General features: G+C 44.8%; 1 protein-coding gene across 9 annotated transcripts in view; it reads right to left on the bottom strand.

Moving 5' to 3' along the window:
- Positions 1-21,092, bottom strand: part of GRIP1 (glutamate receptor interacting protein 1) — a 687,322-nt gene that overhangs the window by 251,143 nt on the left and 415,087 nt on the right. The window lies entirely within an intron of this gene.

The following is a 21,092-nucleotide window of genomic DNA, read 5'->3' as shown; positions in this document are numbered from 1 at the left end:
AAGCAGAAAAAATGGTCCCGAATACATAGTGTAGACTCCCAGATGCCTCTCCAGTGAACACACAGGCTCCACACACAAAATAAACAGAGGATTCTTTCCTATTAAAATGATTCTGGTTGCTGTACCAAGGTAGTCAGCAAAATAAATCAATGTTCACGCTTCTCCAGAGGGAAAAACTAAATGCCCCCTTTTTTCTGTGATCCTCAGCTGGTGATTAGATTGTGTGAGATGCGGCAGCCACAGCCCAGCTGCTCTCTGAACTGCTGACCATCTTTGGAGCGAAGGAATCAATATTGCATCCTTGTTAAAATTTTCTTCATCTTCAAACCTTCATCCTGCTATTAAAATGATCTCTAACATTCACACCTGAAGGGGTAGATGAGGGGGTCTTGGTGTGAGGAATGAGGAGGCTTGACACAGAGGGGGCAAGGCTGGGGGGACTCTGGGAGGAGCCGTCCCAAGCACACCTCTGGTCCGTATTTATCATCATAAAACGGGAAGGAGTAAAGAGAAGCTGCTTGCCCGACATTAGCCTGATTAGAGAGGGCATGGAGATCAGCTAGAACGTCTCCACCTTTGTTTTTGCAAAACCACAGACCTTGAGCACAACCTCTGCTTCCAGCAACAAGAGGCCTTTGGAACCCAGAGAACCTTTACCATCGTTATTCTTGCCACTCTCACACAGACCTTCTCCTGGAGGCCAGTTTTCTGATCTCCTGCACGCACACAACTCACATGCCATTCTTGTGATTCTCCAGGTCTCTTAAGCAGGAAGCGATTTTTATGTTAAAGATCAGGGCTCAGTTTCCCCTGTACATACCTCAAAGCATAGCTCAAGAAAACAGTTGAAGTCAATATCATAATATAACATACTCCTGTTGTAATGATGAGTGACTCCTCCTAGTGTTAGAATATTTGTTACTTTGTTCCAATGGCACAACCATTCAATGATGTTTGAGGCAATGAAGAAAATGATTAAATCCTCTAATTAATAGGGCGGCACCTGTGGCTCAGTCGGTAAGGCGCCGGCCCCATATACCGAGGGTGGTAGGTTCAAACCCGGCCCCGGCTGAACTGCAAACCAAAAAAAAAAATAGCTGGGTGTTGTGGTGGGCGCCTGTCGTCCCAGCTACTCAGGAGGCTGAGGCAAGAGAATCGCTTGAGCCCAGGAGTTGGAGGTTGCTGTGAGCTGTGTGATGCCACAGCACTCTACCAAGGGCTATAAAGTGAGACTCTGTCTCTACCAAAAAAAAAAAAAAAGATTTAAATCAAGAGCTTATCTCTCAGCTAATGGCCTAGTATCAATCCGTTATTATTAATCCAGGGTCCATTATTAAAACAATACTGGTACTGTAAAATTACAACATTTCAAGTACAGTAGAGCCTCTGTCAGGTGACCGCCCAGGGGCTGTCACGAGCTGGTCAGCACATGGAGGTAGTCACCATATGGAGGGGGGCCTAATCCTGACATGCATGTGTGGTGCACGTCCAGTCTGTGAGGATCACATGGTAAGGAGGTGGTCCGGGCAGGGAGGGGTCAGCTGTGCAGCTTCTTCCGTGTCTGTGTTTCATGGAACTACAACACCATCTGGTATTTGTACGAGTTTCACAAAGCCACTTCCCATGAACGTTTCTCATAAACCATTTCAGCCCACTGTTTTCCCTAACACGTTTCTGGTTGACGAAGTGATGTGTTCGTAAGTTATTAGTTTGATTATTAAATTAATTTTATTTAGATATTTATATTTATTGCTGCTGTGTAGCAGGTGCTGGGGATACTGAGAGGAACAAGATTTGGGCTATGCCTGGTACAGCCCCCAGCACGTCTGTGTGGGTGTAGGTGTGTGTACAGGTGTGTCCTCACACAGACATACACACAAATTATAGACGCATACATATACACACACGTGTCATATGTTACAAGGAAGCCCCCGAGTTACATACATTGGACTGACACATGACTCGTACTTACGAATAGGGGCTATTACAGGTGATAGGTAAAAGCACCTGTTCCAACTTCATACAAATTCAACTTAAGAACAAACCCCTGGAACCTAACTTGTTCATCCCTGGGGACTACTGTACCTGCATGTCACCTGATCTCTTTAGAATACGTATCTCATTATAACATTCTGAACACACATAAATACTGAAGCTGGGATGAGTACTATACTTTTAGAAGAATAAAGCTTAATGTGTAGATGAATAATGGCTTTCCTAGAAGCATCAGGGGTATGCTGGACCTTCCAGCTATGACACACTGATAAAGGGAATAATAACTGGAAAAATGGCTTCTGTGCAGAAGTCTGGAAGGAAAACTATCGTAAGATTAGGAAGCCATTCTGAGGAGCTCCAGGAAGAACTCCCAGGCTGAAAGCCAGCAGGCCAGGATGTGTGAGCTCTGCCTCTGGAGAGCCGAGCCTCAAAGGGGCCTTGCTTACCTGAATTCCCAGGGAGGACGCCAAGTCTGTGGAGGGTGAGACAACCCCAGTCCCCAGGGATTAATTTCATCCTCCCAAACCTCCCCAAAGAAAGCCTGCTCTGAGAGCAAGGTGCCGTGAAAACAAAACGTGAAACAAAACGCAGTTAAGATTCTGACACAACCATGGTAGGGATGGCACCAAATGAATCCCACCTGCTTCTGTTTTCAACCTGACTGGGAAATTCTGCAAGTGATATTTTTCCAGACCTCACAGGACTTTCATTTGAATACCAGACATGCATATTTTGCACTCAGTATTAAATTTAAGATTTCACTGAAGGGATGAAAAAGATCAGATAATTTATGTATTTTCTTTTCCACAAACTAGTATTTTTCTGTGTCTTTATACAGTTTCACATGTAAGCATCACTGAACTACCATCATGCCCTTATAAGGCCAAAATTCTGTTTATATAATTGTCAACCCGTATTTGTTTCTATGTCTGTCCTTAAATATTTTAAATAAAATGATTAATTCATCCTGAAATCAATCTTTGGCATTTAACATAATCATTCCAAGATTTCACCAGGTACCATTTGCAACAGTAAAGACTTCTGCACAGGTATGATTTGTACACAGCAGAAGTCTTTGCCTTCCCATACATAACACTGCAGCCACTCCTACCCTGCGATCAGTGGGAGAATTAAGCCCTAATGTTCTAAGCAGGGGTCCTCAAACTTCTTAAACAGGGAGCCAGTTCACTGTCCCTCAGACTGTTGGAGAGCCGGACTATAGTTTTAAAAAAAAAAACTATGAACAAACTCCTATGCACACTGAATATATCTTATTTTGAAATAAAAAAACAAAACAGGAACAAATACAATCACACCACCTCATGTGGCCCACGGGCCATAGTTTGAGGACCCCTGTAAAGTATCTGTACTTCTGTGCATGCAGAGAGACATTAATTGTGCACCACCCTCGGAAGAATCAACAAAATAGCAATTCAAGGCTAGAGATAGTGGCTCAGCCTCTAATCCTACCACATTGGGAAGCAGAGGCAGGAGGATTGCTTGAGGCCAGGAGTTCAACACCAGCCTGGGCAACATAGCAAGACTCTGTCTCTACTGAAAATATAAAGATTAGCCAGGTGTTGTGGCAGGTGCCTGTAGTCCCAGGTACTTGGGAGGCTGAGGCAGGAGGATCACTTGAGCCCAGAAGCCTGTTTCTGTGAGCTGTGATGATGTCACAGCACTCTAGCCTGGGTGATGGAGTAAGACCCTGTCTCAAAAACAAAACAAAAAACCAACCGACAAATAAAAATAGGGACAAAGATAAATAAAGATTTTTTTTTTTTTTTTGGTAGAGACAGAGTCTCACTGTACCGCCCTCGGTAGAGTGCCGTGGCATCACACAGCTCACAGCAACCTCTAACTCTTGGGCTTACGCGATTCTCCTGCCTCAGACTCCCGAGCAGCTGGGACTACAGGCGCATGCCACAACGCCCGGCTAGTTTTTTGTTGCAGTTTGGCCCGGGCTGGGTTTGAACCCACCACCCTCGGCATATGGGGCTGGCACCCTACTCACTGAGCCACAGGCGCCGCCCCTAAATAAAGATTTTTTTTAGAGAAAGAAAATAGTCACTCAAAACATTTCAATGTCCTGGGACAGGGCTGGGGGACTAGAGGCACTCTGAGCAGTGATGTCCTTCTGAGAGGATATCCATCTGACAATGGCTGGCCACCACTTCCAACCCTGACCACCGCATTACCGCATTACTGTTCGTTCACTGTCTGCTAGCTGGGAATCCTCCTTCTTCCCCTCTTCCTCTCGGTGTCCCCCCACGCCCTCATCCCACACTATTGGCCTCCAAGTCTGCACAAAGTTTGCACAAGTTAAACAACGTTTGAAGGGAACCATGCGTGAACTGTCTGACCTCAGCTCTCCTCAGAGTCAGATTCTGTGTGTGTGTGTGTGTGTGTGTGTGTTTCACGTACGTTCTGCCCACAGCGTTCAGACACATCAGGACTCCTGTGCCCGTGAGACCCTCTCCAGGACGCACAACACGCCTTTCTTCAGATGACTGAGTTATTCCATGACATTTTCCCTGTATTTCATGGTTTACAGGCCCCTTCTCTTTCTAGGACTTGGGAAGATCACCACTTTACAAAGTCTGTTACTTACATAAATTTTGAAAGAGATCTTACGAGAATACCTCTCCCTACCAGACAGTTGAGATTCTATCCTGTTTTTCTTCATGAAAACACAAGTGTAACCCCGAACTGCTCACTTTAATACACTGCATTGGGAGCCAGTTTCCACTGCCAACGACTGCTCACCCCTCTTTATCTCGCTGAGAGGAGGTCAGACTTTCTGCCTAGTCATTAATCTTTTTGCCTTTGATTCCACAAACAAGAACTACCTCAGAATCGGGCTGTGCAGTCTTGGACCAGAGCCTGGGCCATTAGGCTTTTTCAAAGGCTGTGCTGAATCACTACATTCAGAACCTGCCTGGATAAGAGCGCTCATTTGACGGATCAAATGCTTATAGCACAGCACTGGCTTCTTGTAACCTTCATCAAGGCAACTTGACAATGTTTCGAGATGGACTGGAAAGAGGCCCACAGGCTCTATGAACTGAAAGGTGACCATCACCCCTCTGTCTCAGCTTCCTTATCAGGTTGGGCTAATTATGGCCACAAGGAGCTTAGTAGAGATGTCCAAAGGATAAGATGTTTGTATGTGGAGAAATTCTGTAGTATAAAGTGAAAAACTGACCGGCCCCCACCATTTGCTCATGCAGCTTTGTGGAGGAAGGGCATACTTTGCAGGGAACTAGATTTTCCAGACTCCGTAGGGAGGAGTTTGTTCACACTAGACGGTGTGAAGGATCAAGTGTAAATATTTCAGCTTTGTGACATACAGCAGAACCTCGAACCTCCACAGCTGAACCCCCTGCACTGACCAGCTCCTCAAACTGACCTAATTTTCACAGACCGGACGTGCACCCCATGTGCATGTCAGCATAGCAGGCCTGTTTCCTTACGATGACCACCCCCGTCCATGTGTTGACCAGCTGCTACAGTCCCTTGGGGGGTCACACACAGAGACTCTGCTGTGTCTCTTGGTGCCTCATGACATGGAATCAAATGGTTTCATGGAGCTGCGGAGTGCAAATGTTACCACTTTGGAGGTGGGTGTGGGAGAGGGGGCCGCTCTGACCGCAGCCATCTCTGCGTTTGCTTCTGTGTGGAAGTGAGTGGGGGACTCTCTGTCTAGGGAAGAATTCATCAGATACCTTAGGTTTCGTAACGGTACAAATTTTGCCTTCTACACATAAAGATTCTGGAGAAGGTAGGTCTAATTTTATAAATAATCCTGCCGAATACTGGCACTAAAGACAATTCTTAGAATTCAACTGTGAATTTTTCATCTCCCAGAACCTGCTAAGAGTATGTTTGAACTACTTGTATTTGTTTTTTTTTTTATTAAACCATAGCTGTGTACATTAGTATGATCGTGGGGCACCATACACTTGGTTCATATATCGTTTGACACATTTTCATCACATTAGTTAACATAGCTTTTGTAGCATTTTCTTAGTTATTTTGCTAGGACCTTTACATTCCACATTTACTAGGATTCACATATACCCTTGTAAGATGCACCGCAGGTGTAATCCCATTAATCCCCCTCCTTCCCCCTCCCTCCCCTCCCTTTCCCCTTTCTCCTTATTCTTAGGTTATAACTGGGTTATAGCTTTCATGTGAAGGTCCTACATTAGTTTCATAATAAGGGTGAGTACATTGGGTACTTTTTCTTCCATTCTTGAGACACTTTACTAAGAAGAATATGTTCCAGCTCCATCCATGTAAACATGAAAGAGGTAAAGTCTCCATCTTTCTTTAAGGCTGCATAGTATTCCATGGTGTACATATACCACAATTTATTGATCCATTCTTGGATCGATGGGCACTTGGGCTTTTTCCATGACTTAGCAATTATGAATAGGGCTGCAATAAATATTCTTGTATTTGAAGCCACCATCCAAGGATCCACAATACGGTCTGGGGCACCTACGTGCCAACCTGATGGAGGTGAACTGATGTCTCCTGAAATCTGCTTTCTGAAGAGTCAGCATTACTTGAATAAAGGTCCTATCACCAAATAAATTAGGAAAATACAGGGTCAAACATAATTAGCTTTACTTCCTCTTGTACTTCCAAGGGTCCTTCATATGCTAATACAGCCATCAATCTATAAAAGGGAGAGTACACGTTGTTGTATTTTCCAAGATAATTTAACACGAACCCATTTTGCTGGTGTCACGATTGACATCTACCGGTTTGTTTTCTGAAGAACAGAAGTTGGGAAACGCTGAGCTGGAGCACCAGAAACCAACATGCCAGACTCCATTCCACGGTCTGTGTTTTCTGAAGAAATGACTTCCCTGCATTGTGATATAAGATCATACCCTTAGCTTCCAGAGTGCGTCAACACGAGACAAGGTTTAGAATAACTTCTTACCTCGTCTCCATTCTGTCATCACAGTATCTAACACACACAAGACGTCACATCCACAGTGCACATTCTTTCTGGAATTTATTGCCTGATATAGATTATCTCTCCGGGTTTTCAGTGGGTAGAGAGACTTATAAACACAGGAAGAGTCCTCCTACCATGAATGCAGGGAAACCAAATATGCTCTAAGGTAATGGGAAACACTCTGGGCTGCAGAAAACTTTTCTTCCTATGTCATGTTTTGTGTCTTTTGTATTATGATTGGGTGTCTTGATATTTAGCTCCCTTATAACTAAAACTAGGTTGATGAGTTTCATCTTAATAAATGTGGTGAGGAATGAGGTGTGAAGATTTAATTGAGACAAGCTACATTCTGCATTCAGCTCAGCATCTCAGCAGTGGTAAATATGAAGTAAAGGGTGGAAGGTGACCATTATCAGCAGTAACATTAACACTACTTTTAATTGCTTTGACTTTCTCTTTTTAATGTTAATCTTGCTGCAAAATAGTAAAAGGCAAAAAGTAGAAGTTTCATTCCTCCATTTCCGTCCCCCTCATTCCCATATTCCCATTCTTCCGTAGGAAACGTGTTTTTATTTTTATTGTTTCAGTTTCCAAACTTCTGAAAACACTAACACGAACGATACCATTTCTTCACTTCTCAAGTTAAACAGCAGCTGTCAGTGAGCCGGTGGAAGAGATTTATTTCTCCTTCCCTCACTTCTCCTCTTCTCTGGCAATTGACATCAGTTCTTCTATTAATTATGTTTGTAAAATGTAAATTATAACCAAAGGCTTTTAAAATTAGCTTTCTTTAAAATTTCAGAATATTATGGGGGTACTTGTGTTTTGGTCACATGAATTGTTTTGTACAGTTTGAGTCAGAGTTGTTAAGTGTGGTCCTCACCAGACAGTGAGCATCCGGCCATCAAGGTGAGTTGCCCCTCCCCTGCTCCCCCTCCCACCTGCTGTCAGGTGTGAGCTGCCCCTCCCCTGCTCCCCCTCCCACCTGCTGTCAGGTGTGAGCTGCCGCTCCCCCACTCCCCCCACCTGCTGTCAGGTGTGATCTGCCCCTCCCCCACTCCCCCCACCTGCTGTCAGGTGTGATCTGCCCCTCCCCCACTCCCCCCACCTGCTGTCAGGTGTGAGCTGCCCCTCCCCCACTCCCCCCACCTGCTGTCAGGTGTGAGCTGCCCCTCCCCCACTCCCCCCACCTGCTGTCAGGTGTGAGCTGCCCCTCCCCCACTCCCCCCACCTGCTGTCAGGTGTGAGCTGCCCCTCCCCCACTCCCCCCACCTGCTGTCAGGTGTGAGCTGCCCCTCCCCCACTCCCCCCACCTGCTGTCAGGTGTGAGCTGCCCCTCCCCCACTCCCCCCACCTGCTGTCAGGTGTGGTCTGCCCCTCCCCCACTCCCCCCACCAGCTGTCAGGTGTGAGCTGCCCCTCCCCTGCTCCCCCCACCTGCTTACTTTCTGCTGAGCTTCACTGCCAAAGGTGCATATGGGTGTTGATTGATGACTTCCAGTTTTATAGTGAGTCCATGTGGTGTTTGCCTTTCCATTCTTGTGATATTTCACTTAGAATGGTCTCCAGTCCCACCCAGGTTGTTACAAAGGGTGTCGGACACCATTTTTATTTTTATGGCTGAGTAGTATTCCATAGTATACATATGCCACATCCACTCATGTGGGTTGACTGCACATCTTTGCAATTGTGAATTGTGCTGCAATAAACACGTATTTTTGATAAAGTGAATTTTTTCCCTTTGGGTGAATACCCAGTAGTGGGATTGCTGGTTCAAACAATCAACAGAGAAAAGAGACAACCTACAGAAAGGAGGAAATACTTTCACACTGTACATGTGATAAAGGGCTGATAACCAGGCTCTATAAAGAACTCACGCTAATCAGCAAGAGAAAAAAAATCAAAGCACCCCATAAAAAGTGTGCAAAAGACATGAACAGAAGCTTTCTAAAAGAAAATAATGTCCAGTAAACATGAAAAAATGCTCAGTCATCAGGGAAAAGCAAAGAAAAATCACAGTGAGGTTATCACCTAATTGCAGTGAGAACAGCTTTTATTAAAAAATCCCAAACAACAGCGACTGGGGAATGAGGAGAAAAAGGGACACTAATGCCCTGTTGGATCTGTAGAGAGTAGTGTGGAGACAACTCAAAGAACCAAAGTGCACAAATCAAAAGTGAGCAAGACGAGTTTTCACGGAGCCATCGTGCCCAGGCAGTCACAGCTGGGACCCAGCACCAGCATCCCACGGGACCCTCCTGTCTCCTCCCTGGAGTTAACTGCTATCTTTACTTCCATCCTCATAGATGGGGTTTGAATATTTTTGAACTTTTAAGTAAGTGAAATCATACACACATTTTGTGTCTAGCTTCTCCGATGTAACACCATGCTGCCTGTGTCGCTGTGCACACGCAGTGAGGGAGCAGGGCCCCTTTCACATCCACCCAGCAGCCATGGAGCAGGACACCGCACTGGTGCACCCCATCTGCTGTTGGGGGGTCTAGGCCGTCTCCAGCTTTGCGCCAGTGTGAACAGTGCTGGGAGGACTGTCCTTGTACAAGCTTGAGCAGTGTAGTGTGTATTTGGGGGCATAAAACCAGGGGTGAACAGCCCAGTTGCACGGTATTTGTTTATTCTGGTGCAGAAGACACCGACCAGTTTTCCCAAGTTACACTCCTGCAGCAGAATATGCAGGTTGCAGACCTCACATTCATGTGGTGTCTCCTGCCGGCAGGCTTTACCTGCAGACTGTTTTCTCTCTGTGTCAACTTTACACAGTGCACAGCACACTCCACACAAGTCAGGGAATCCCAGTCCTGTCCTCTCTCTCTCCACAAACCTAAAAGCTTATCAGGTGTGTAATTTTCTTTATATCATAAAAAATTATAACATTTACCCTCCATTCCTAAGGAAAATCGAGCTTTGTGATTTCTGTACATACACAGCCTGTAAAAGTAAAAACAACTATTACAAAATTATGATTATGTACGTATTAGTCATTGCAGAATCAAATACATGATGGAGGAGATGGAATTCTGTTACTGATTCTGTCCAACAATTGTTCAAAAACACAAGACAGTTCATGTTGCTTCAGAATTTTTACTTTTCTATCCAGCTTTTGTCTTCCAGCAGGTTAGGGTTCCTAACTGCCTTTCTTGTTCTTGTTGAAAGACTAATTCTATCTGTATCACTGATTTTATCTGTTAATTATAATGGGCTACATATTAAGAACACACACACATATATACTAATTATTTGTTCATTAAGTGCTGTAAGAGGCTGACTGGGTGGCAGGTTCTGGTTTGGGCTGCACTCTGCTACATGACGGCCATGCTGGGTATCATCCACCCCACTCTAAATTAGATCCACTACTTCTCAACTTTCACACTTTCCTCTTCCCAAATAAATATATATATATTTATTTATATATATTTATTTTCCCAAATAAATATATATATTTTTTTGGTTAAGCGTCATCTCCAGCAATTTTTCTGAAAGTGTGTGTTGGATACAAACTTTGCTTCTTTGCCTAAAATTGTCTTCATTTTATTCTCATGCTTGATCGACAGTTTCAGATTTTAAAACATTTCTTCTGAAAACTTTGAAAGCAACAATATTTTTTCTAGGATCTAGTGTTAATAAAATGTCTGATTCCCAGTGGATTCCAATCCCATTGTGGAAAACTTAGGATCGTCCCTCTTTTCCTGACACCCTAGAATTTTAAGAGGAGCCCTTAGGGTTTTCCTTTCTTCAGCCATGGGGCTAAGGGTTAGCGTCCTCTCAATCTGAAAACAAACTTGAGTATCGGAAACTGATACCAAAATTTCCATTACAATTTCTTTCTCCTTTTCTCCTCTTCAATTATGATCTTCTATGATCGTCTATGGACCTAGATGTTTCAAATACCTGCCTTTACTTAATCACTGTTTTCTTTTAATGAATATTAACTACTGCAACCTTATTCTATTAATTCTGTGTGTTTCTCTTTTGCTGCCTTATCGTTATAGCAGGTCTTATTTTGTGTATCTATTACCTTTTGGAACAAAATACTTTATTGAATGTTTCTGAGCCTACTAATTAAAATTTTTAAAAATAAACCTTTTGTTCCCAAATTGCCTTTGATTTCTCCAGGTCAGTTAATCTTCAAACATCAGTTGCCCCTAGTTATCAGCTCACATTTATTAAGAACTAGATTGCCTGACACAAATAGCTAATGTGGGTTACATCCTGGTGTTCTCAGCCAACCTTCCCCAGGTGACAGAATGTGACACTGGCAGGCTCTAGCCCCAGGCCTCCGTGGGGGATAGGCAGCACGTCCAGGGCAGCGAATGGCCCCTTATGGAGTCTGTGGTTTTATTTGCGGGCCATCATCACTGCAGACCCATGAATTTCTCACAAGACCAACTTTCTGAATTGAGATTAGGGGATGATGCTATCAGGGAGGGGGAGGAAAGCATGTAGGCATTTGACTTTTTCATCTGCTTCATTCTTCAAAAAAAAAAAAAAAAAAAATCACCTGTTCTCTGCCATCTTCCTCTGCCTGATATCCCAAGAAACAAGAGCAGTTTGCAGCCTGTCTGTGGCTTCTCTGCCAGAAAGCGAGACTCCCCCCTCCACTTTTCTTGCATTTGTTTTGGACTCCAATGTCTGCTTTGGTTTATCCACTTTCCATCTTTCATAAATTTCTGAAAATCTCTGGTCTCTTGATCCCCTTTTTTCTCTTCTTTATAGGACTTTTCTTTTTTTTTTTTATGCTGATTTTTTGGATGTAGCTGAGGCGAAAGTTTGTGGTCACTAATCCTTGTACCTATTTTAGCATTTGGGAGGTGTACATTTAAAATAAACAGCATCTGTATAATAACAGCATTAGGAATGAATTACTCTTGGAAACTGTCTTAATTCTGACTTTTTCAGTGAATCTTAACATCTTATAAACCAAATTTATCAAGAAATCATGTAGAAAACAAAGGCAATGAATGAAATTCATGTTTGATCTATATGAGGTCACCTAGCTTTATAGACTAGGAAAGGCTTAATTCAATCAGAAACTCTGCAGGGTCCCAGATGCTCCTGGGATTGAATTAAATAGGGGAATTTTGTCATCAGACTTTGACATGAGTGTGTCCTTCAGTCTGGCCTCCTGCCAGCATCTTCCTCCAGACAGCTCTGCGAGGAGGAGGGAAAGGAGGGAGGCAAGGAACACCCCTGTAGTTAAGAAAGAAACTGGGAAATTAGCAGCTGTGAGGGATGGTAAGGAGCCTCAGAGTGTTCCTGGAACCACCATGTGAAAATACTCCCTTACATGACAGGAAAATACCTCCTCACGTGATAGGAAAGCCTGGAAGATTATTTTCAAAAACGAAGTTCAGGTGAAAAGGGAAGGCATTTATCTGAAACATTCCATGTCCAAAGCAAAATCATGTCCAGTGGGTTAACCAGGGGATGGTTAAAGGTCAACACTGTTCATTCCACAGACAATGTGCTGGGCGTTTTCTTTGCACCAAGGCACTTTGTTTCTCAGTGACACAGTGACAGTAACTTCCAGGAATTCATAGTCTGATGGTAGTATACAGAAAAGAAGTTGTCACGGGCAGATTTAGAAGGCACATTGAGAGACAGCCACCTGGCCTTCAGAAACACAGAAAGCAGGTACGTGGTTCGGTGGTAAGCTGATGTCTAACAAGAGACTTTGAGGGGAGGTAAACGCCCTGATTTACAGCATTTTCAGTTTTCGTGGTGTAATCACTCCCACCATTGCCAATTTTAGGCCACCAACTTGATGTCACTCATGTGGACCGGTCAGGGGTGTGTAGGGGCACACACTGTGTTTCAGTGTCACCACCACATAAGCAAAATGTAGTTAAGCAATAATTAGAAAGTGATGAATTTTGAGTATTTATTACCTTTGTCTTTAATATAATAGTTGTCGATTTACATAATTTTAAACAATAGGTGTGGCTTACAAAATCTCTAACAAGTTAGCCAGTGGCTCCGCACAAAGTGACTGTAGCAGGTGTTTACTCCTGAGGGGGCAGCAGGTTTCCTGCAGGACACGGACGTGGTGGGAGCCTTCACGGAAGCAGCTCTGGGTCCGTGAGAACTGGGAGAAGGTGGTGACAGAGGGGAGGGGGGGCGGCGAGAAGAGGTTGAAGCAGCACACGCCACACAGCAGAAGAGAGAAGATTTATGTCCTGTCTTTAAACTGTTGTCTCTTTCTACAGTGACATTCTATGTAATGGGAAAGGGAAGGGAAGACAGTCAGCCCTAAGCTCTCTAAACAGTAAGGACAGAAAAGTTGCACTAAAATGAAGTGTTCCTTTCTATCCCTCCTGACATCCCTTCTGGTTTGTGCTGGTGCAGACTGCAGAGAAGGGCAGGACTCAGGGCTGGGTCAGCAGTTCACAGACTCTGAGTTGGCTGATGTCCCTCACAGACCCAGGGACTGAAGAGGCTGCTCACAGTGAGCTCTGGGTGGTGTGAGGCTCCCTATGTGGAGCTAACGGTCTGAAAAACTCTTATCCAAATACGTGCACACAAATGTGTTAAACCAATGTTTCAGTCCTTCTGATTGCAATGGACAGGAAATGTGGGCTCTAGTTAGCTTGGTATTATAGACATTTATTGGCCAACAGAACTAAAGGTGCTATGGGACAGCTCAGAGCCCACATTCGGTGGTTCCTGACTGAACAGAGGCTCAGATGATAACACGCAGATATGATGCCTCTTTATCTTTTGTCTGTTTCCATTTTCAGGTGAGCTCTGCCCTCAGAGTCACAAGAAGGCTGCAGTGGTGGCAGCCCTCACACCTGCTCAGCTTCTCCCTCCCCAGCTGAACAGAACTGCCAGTAGCTGAGACCGGATCCCCAAGGCTCTGTGGGCCTCCCTGCAAGGCTGCTCCCATGGTTAGGTGCATGGCCACCAAGCCTGTGCACACAGCAGGGTCACCTGGGCGACGTGTGTTGACATTCCAGATCATACGCTGCACCTCCAGCCAAATAAATTGCAATCTCTGGGGGTGGACCCAGGGAACATTATTTTATTAAAACTCCCCAGGTGATTTTAGGGTGGAGAAAATTTTAAAAATCCTTGGATTAGGAGCTCATAAAAATAGGATTTTTTAGAGCCTCCCTTAGTTTACCAAAAAAGCCAAGTCTGGCTATTTTCCTTAATACTCACCCCAAATCTTCCTTCCTGTGCTTTCCTGCCCTCGGGGTCCACAGAACCCTGCTCCTACTCGTCGCCCCATCTGGCCTTGCTCTGGGTGTCTCCCCCGCCCTTCCATCCTCGCACATTCTGTCGTGGGAACCTTCTCACAGCCTCCCACCCCCGGCCTTGCCCCAGCCTGTGCATTGCTATCTGTCTGTAGCCTTCATTGTCAAGCTTCTTAGAGGAATGCTCTGTCCTGGCCGCCTTCGGTGTGGCCATCCCTGCTCTGCTGACGCCGTCCCCCCAGAGGTCAGCAGTGACCCACTTACAGAGGCTGATCTCCCTTCTCTTCCTTGCTTTGCTGTTTGGACGCTACGGCCTCCAATCCTCCACTGCTTTTCTCTCTGCACCTTTCTCCGAGAAAGCCTTGGAGTGAATGTGTGGGAGGTGCTTCCTAAACATACTTCTCAGAAAATATATATCAGGAGGCTTGAAAGTGAAGCTAGGTGAAGGCAACAATTTAAAGCACAAAAGAGATTCTTTGCAGACACTGCACACAGTCTCATTGATTAGAGTGAAAATCCAGAAACAAAATGTAGCCCTAACCCTACAGAGACAGTAACGTTTTCCTGTGACAAATGGGCAAAGTATTAGGAATAAAATGTAGGGCAGGATGTGTATCACATGTGGTATCTGTAACTGCATCTCTTGCTCTAAGACACGAGGAACAAAGTGCAAATCAGCTTGTTCTCTTCCATTGGCCGTGTCCCTTCAGCAACATTAACTTTTAACTTTCCTCCTAATTCATCTCTGTTTTGAAAATGGGATATAAATTTCCTTACTATGAATTTTACTTGTTTTAGTCTTCATATATTCAGCTATTTAATAATCTAGCTTGAATTATTAATAAAAAACATTTCCCAGCCAGGTGAGGTGGCTCACACCTATAATCTCAGCACTCTGGGAGGCTAAGGAGGGAGGATTCCCTTGAGCTTAGGAGTTCAAGACCAGCCTGAGCAAGAGCGAGACCCCTCCCCCCCCCCCCCCCCCCCCCCGTCTCTACTAAAAACAGAAAAACTAGCTGGGCGTAGTGGTGGCAGCAGCGCCTGTAGTCTCAGCTGCTCAGGAGGCTGAGGCAGGAGAATTGCTTGAACCCAGGAGTTTGAGGTTGCTGTGAGCTATGATGACCTTATGGCACTCTACCCGGGGCAATAGAGTAAGACTCTGTGGTGTATGGGATCTATTCAGCCATTAAAAAAAGGAGACTTTACAGCCTTTGTATTAACCTGGATGGAAGTGGAACACATTATTCTTAGTAAAGCATCACAAGAATGGAGAAGCATGAATTCTACGTACTCGATTTTGATATGAAGACAATTAAGGACACAGTGGGGGAAGGGGAGAGCAGAGAGAGGGAAGGAGGGAGGGGGTGGGGTCTTGTGTGTGCCACACTTTTTGGGGGCAAGACACAATTATAAGAGGGACTTTACCTAATAAATGCAATCAGTGTAAACTGGTTTCGTGCACCCTCAATGAATCCCCAATAATAAAACAAGAAGAAAGAAACATTTCCCCATTTTTTATAGCCCAAGAAGCTTTGTCTGAATTTAGGTAGACATCACTGACTGAGGCCATGAGATCATTTTGTTTTTATTATTTTTGGTAATGACAAGGTCAAATGTCTCTCTGCATTTAAAAGGTGAGGTAACATCCTTCCAGAAGCTAGATGCAGGAAACGTGTGTGCCCGTGGTTTTCTTTAGGGGTATGTGGTCTTGAAACCTTGATAAAGAAATCAGAAAAGAAACTTTGCAAACAATATTTTCTTCTGCAGATTTAAAGAAGCATCAATGATTAATTTTAAGTTTATCGTATAATTCTCACGTATATGGACAAAGCAGGGCCAGGAGACTAAGAGAGAACAGAAGGGGTGGGGTCCAAACATGGCTGCTCGCCTTTGGTGCTAGAAAATGCAGTTTTCCTTCTCTCGAATACTGGGACATTATCAAAGTATGTATGTTCTGCCAAAATAAAGCGATAAGATAAAAATTTCGAATAAATAAACTGTGGTAGAAAAATGGAATCATTTTGTTGTAGCTGACATGAGCATAAAACAGTTTTAATTTACAGATGAAGAGATTGAGGTTCAGTGAGGACAGTCAGTGCTTTTTGTTTTTGATTTTTGTTTGTTGGCAGCGGGGACAGGACGGCACCTCCTCCCGTTCTGCAGGTCCACATGGGGCACTGTGGGTTGGGGACACAGCCTTGCTGATTTCTCCTGTTATTCTACACGGTCAGGTCTATGGTTCCTCTTTCCGTCTCCTCATATAGAAAAAGTGGTGAAAATGCAGCTCTGTGCTCTTGGGATGACTCTAACTTCTCTGGACCTTTTCATCTGTGTGACGGGGACAGTAACAGCAGTGCTGTCACGAGCATGGAGTGAGTCACACACAGATCGCACTGAGAATGGGCCTGGCACACAATGAGTGCTCCACAGATGTTAGCCACCATCATTTTTATTCCTCCTTCAAGTGCACAAGTTAATAGATTGGAACGCTCATCCTGAATCTCCTTCCTTACTCTGGTAGTGAACCGCGCTTTCTTCCCTATCAGCCATAGCCCTATTGGAAGGATACAGACTTCTCTGCATGGATCTGAGGCTACAGGAGGTGGGACCAAATATCCACCTGAGGGAGGGACTGGGAAGGGGCAAAGGGTTTCTAGCACCCAGTTCCCATTCAGGATATGAGAGAGAAATAAACGTACCATACAGTGAATCTAACCAGTTGTGTAAAGAAGAGCTTCAGACCACTAGAGAGAAAAGTGGTGCAAGCCACTGTTGTGTGAACCCTCTCAAAGCAGTAGGGTTGGGGCACAGCGAGACACCCTCACCGCTCACACCAGCAACACCTATCAAGTGGCTCTGGGGGGAGGACTCTGCCCTGGGCCCCAGGAAGAAGTGACATTTCAGCAAGATAAGATGCCTTTATTTGGGGGAACGTGTATTAAGTGTTTGTTGTGTTAAAAAGCTAACAGGCTTGGAGTGTTAAGTAAGTTGAATAAACTAGGGTAGAGGCAAAGGAGGAAGGATACATTTTAGGAGGGATTGAGAAAGGGATGGAAGGTTCGTGAGGGGACAGACGTGGCCAAGCTTTCCCAGGTGGCAGGATCTGACAGGGCCAGAGGGGACTAGAAGGCGTGGGGACGGGAGACCCGACAGAGAGAACACTCCCAGCCCACAGTAGCCAGTTCTGAAGCAGCTGGTGGGTGAGGAGGCCGAGGAGAGTCCTGAAGGAGCCCAAGGCTGGACACGGGCAGCAGGAAGTGCAGGGGCCTGGGCTCAGACAGAATTCCTCAGGTTAGAAGACTGTGCAGATGAGACGATACAAGAAATATTTTCCTCTTCCCTTAAGACAAAAATTTAACTGTATTCTGACATTTGATTGAGATTACGCACAGAAATGAGTTTCTGAATAGGAGAATTTTAAAACATCGGATGAATGTCAAAGAATTTCAGTGTTTAAAAAGACTCAGAGGTCACTGGAATAACCCTTGAAAGCGTATCAGAGAAACTGAGATTGCTCTTATTGCAGAGAATCGAGAGCAAGGTTGCTGGCTGAGGCATGGAGCCTCAGCTCTCTCCAGAGGCAAGTCCCAGATTCCTGTCTGACCTTCCCTTTCGAGCATAATGATTTTGTGACTGGGAAAGTGTCAAATGTGAGTGCAACCCCCCACATGCAAAGGCAGCAGAAAAGAAGACGGATGCTGAGGTTGGGAGGAGAAACCAGGAATGGGAAGGAGAGAGGGAGAGAGAGAGCGGGAAGCTCAGGGGGAGCAGCTGGGTCTCGCTGGACACCCACCCGGGTGACAGCCACAGGGCTGCCTGTAGGGAGCAGAAGGGACAGGGACGTGGATGCTAGGATGGGCCAGGAATGTGTTCGGGAAGAGAGGAAGTCAAGGCAAGCAGAAAATAAAACAGCACTCAAGCCACCTGTAACAAAAAATGCATAAGTCTGTGCTAACGTGAAGGTGGAGATTTTGGACCTAAGTTCTGGGCCCATAAGAAAACAGGGAGAAGGAATAGATGCTGTCGGCAAATAAAAGGTGACCAGACCCATGCTTACTAAGGAATTTCAGTAAATGTTAACTGGCTGGTGTTAACTTCAGTAGACTGAGTTCACTGTGAGAGGAAATTGTGCTGCTGGTGAGCAGAAGAGCCCATCTCTGCACCAGAAACGGCGGCACCTGTGAGGCAGTCACAGCCACTGCAGCAGGAAGGCATTCTTCTGTGAGGCTGGCCTGGCTCGAGGAAAAGTAATGATACAATCATGGCTAGAGAAGAGGAACAAAGCCTGCTGGGGCGCTGGAAAAACCTTCCCTTCCCCGGTCCCAGAGCCCCAGCTGAGAAAGCAGAGCTCTCCCAGGCCCACGCGGGAAGGGAGTATCAGGGCCCGGCTTCCCCTGCTAGAGAAAACCCTTCTGTCAGATGTGGCTGGGAAGCTGAGAAATGCTATTTTTGGATTTGGCTGCAAGGCTAGGTGAGATGCAGACAGTCTCATTCTGGGAGGGGAGGAGAGCAGAGCAGGGCGGGCCCCTCTCTGTAGGTCTCAGCAGGAGAGGCTGGGGACACTGAAGTTCCTCTCACATGGCAAGGATAGGCCTTACAGAGGGTAAAGGTGTTTTCTTGTTCATCACTGGTGGGCGCCTGAGAAAGCCAAATGAGCCTTAGTGGAACAAGGACTCAACGTCCAAGTGTGAGGAGCGCGGAGTCCACCTGCACTGCGTCCAGCTGTGGTTCTGTGGCCCCATGTCTGTGGGGTGGCCTAAGGATTTGTCTAGAAATGCATATTTTATGGACTTTTTAAATTTTTATCTTAAATGAAGAAAAAATATTTACTGTTTAACAATATATTGATTAAAAAATGTTTCGTACATCTATAAATGATCCCAGCCCAGAATGTCAGTGGCAGCATATAGTAAGCACTTAATAGACATTTGAAGAAGGTAAAAAAAAATACCAAGAAGGTGGGTACATTCTGCATGTGGGTATCCAGAACACAGTGTCCCTTTCACTGCTTTCCTTCCTCCTTATGAGAATTAAAAGATACCGTAATCACCACCACACTGCTTTTTCTTGTGGGTGACATCAACCACAACAGCAAGGTAGTTTCAGAGATGTGAAGCAAACTGTTTCCTCTAAGACCTGGGTAAGGTTTTAGCCCCTAGAGGCCTAAAAAAGCTCTTGAAGCATGTTCTAAGAGCTCACAGAAAAATCCTAGCACTGCCGATTGGACACACACAATCATGTTAACAGGTAGCTCGGGGAGCCTCCTGCAGAGTAGGTGAGTGCAGGGCACAGGACTTGCTGGGCTGAGTACCCGCTGGACAATGGGTGGAGGACCTGCTGGGCACTGAGTGGAGGACCCACTGGGCTGAGGATCCACTGGGTGCTGGGACCCCCACAGGGCCAAGGATCCACTGGGCCAAGAAACATGGTGTTGGGCCTGCAGGTGAGGGGGGAGATGGTATAGGAAGGAAAGAAACTTCACCCAAGTGTATGTCCACTGCTACCCCAAATACCAAAAAAGGGGTCCTTGATGTTATAATTAGGTATGTTTCTTGGAATTACTATCACAACGTAGGGAAACAGCCCTACAGGTAGGGGGAGAGCTGAAGCTTGGAGGCTCTACCTCCAAATAACAGGCAGCTCTGGGGCATGTGCAGGTTTGACAGTGGAAGCGCATGGTGGGCTGGGCTGCCTCTCAAATGTGCGTTATCCATGACATCTGAACTAAGGCACGTTCTTGCCGACGCCTGAGAATCCAAAGAAAAGCCCAATTATAGTCAACTGATTCCACACAGAGATTTTATTCCAATCACCAACAGGTTGTCTTAAACTAAATACCAAATTGAAAGAGCAAATATAAAGATTTTTTTGTGGGGGGAAAATGTAAGGTAGCGAATACCAAGAAAGTATCTATACTTTCCCCAGTTATCTACATTTTTAGTAACTGTCTTAGCAAACATGTATATCTTTTAAGGCAGGAGATCAATGCTTCCATTAGACTCAGAAAACTGAAGAAAGTTAAAAATATTTGTAAGAACTAAAAATGACTTGGGTTCACTTTATTCCTAGTACTCAACCCTTAGACATGGATTTCTGATAGACCTGGATAGAAGGTTTGATTGTTTCATAATTAATGTAAGAAGAGCATCAGCTTCTCAACACCAAGATGAGCAAATGCTAAAATCAGCCAAGAAAATGACTTTTTGGAATAAGGGGCCTGTCTTTAAAAAAGTCTTAACCAAAGTCATGTTAAGTGATAGTCTCTTTAATAGTGATTTATGAACAGAAATTATACATTTGCACAAATTATACAGGATAAAATCAAAACAGAGTTTACAACCTCATGCTACCAGCCTGATTTAAAATGGATAATCTTTCCTCTATTTCTCCCAAAGCGCCTTTTAAAGGACTCACTCTGCTATCCAAACAACTTGTAAATGCGCTCGGTCAGCCAGGCCATAGTATTTATTCCCTTTCCTGTTATTGACTCAACATCTATTTCTCACTATTTGCTCTGTGCGCATTCTTCTGCCAAATAAAATATTAATTGCATTTTTAGCTGCACTGCTGGTGATCTAAGAACTCTGATACGTCAAGCTAACCTGATAGAAACAGCATCCATTAACAATATTTATAGGTTCAGAGCTTCTAGAATATAATTATATCCATTAATTACTCTATATTACAGGCTGAAAAAGGCGTTTGCAGCTACAATAGTTTTACTCAGAGTGAAGTTTTTTTGTAACAATAAATTTCCCCTAAAGAGTCTATCTGAAGGAATAAGACAAGAGGGCCACATATCTCAAAGGACCTAGGCAGGATTTTTAATGCAACTATTCACTGATTTGCAACAGAACGCACACACAGTGAATGAGGCAGCACAGCCAGAGTGATTTCACAGAAAAGTATAATTTA

This window comes from Nycticebus coucang, chromosome 12 (assembly GCF_027406575.1).
Source record: "Nycticebus coucang isolate mNycCou1 chromosome 12, mNycCou1.pri, whole genome shotgun sequence".
NCBI lineage: Eukaryota > Metazoa > Chordata > Mammalia > Primates > Lorisidae > Nycticebus > Nycticebus coucang.
The sequence above is the reverse complement of the archived record's forward strand: the minus strand, read 5'-3'. Positions and strand labels throughout refer to the sequence as shown.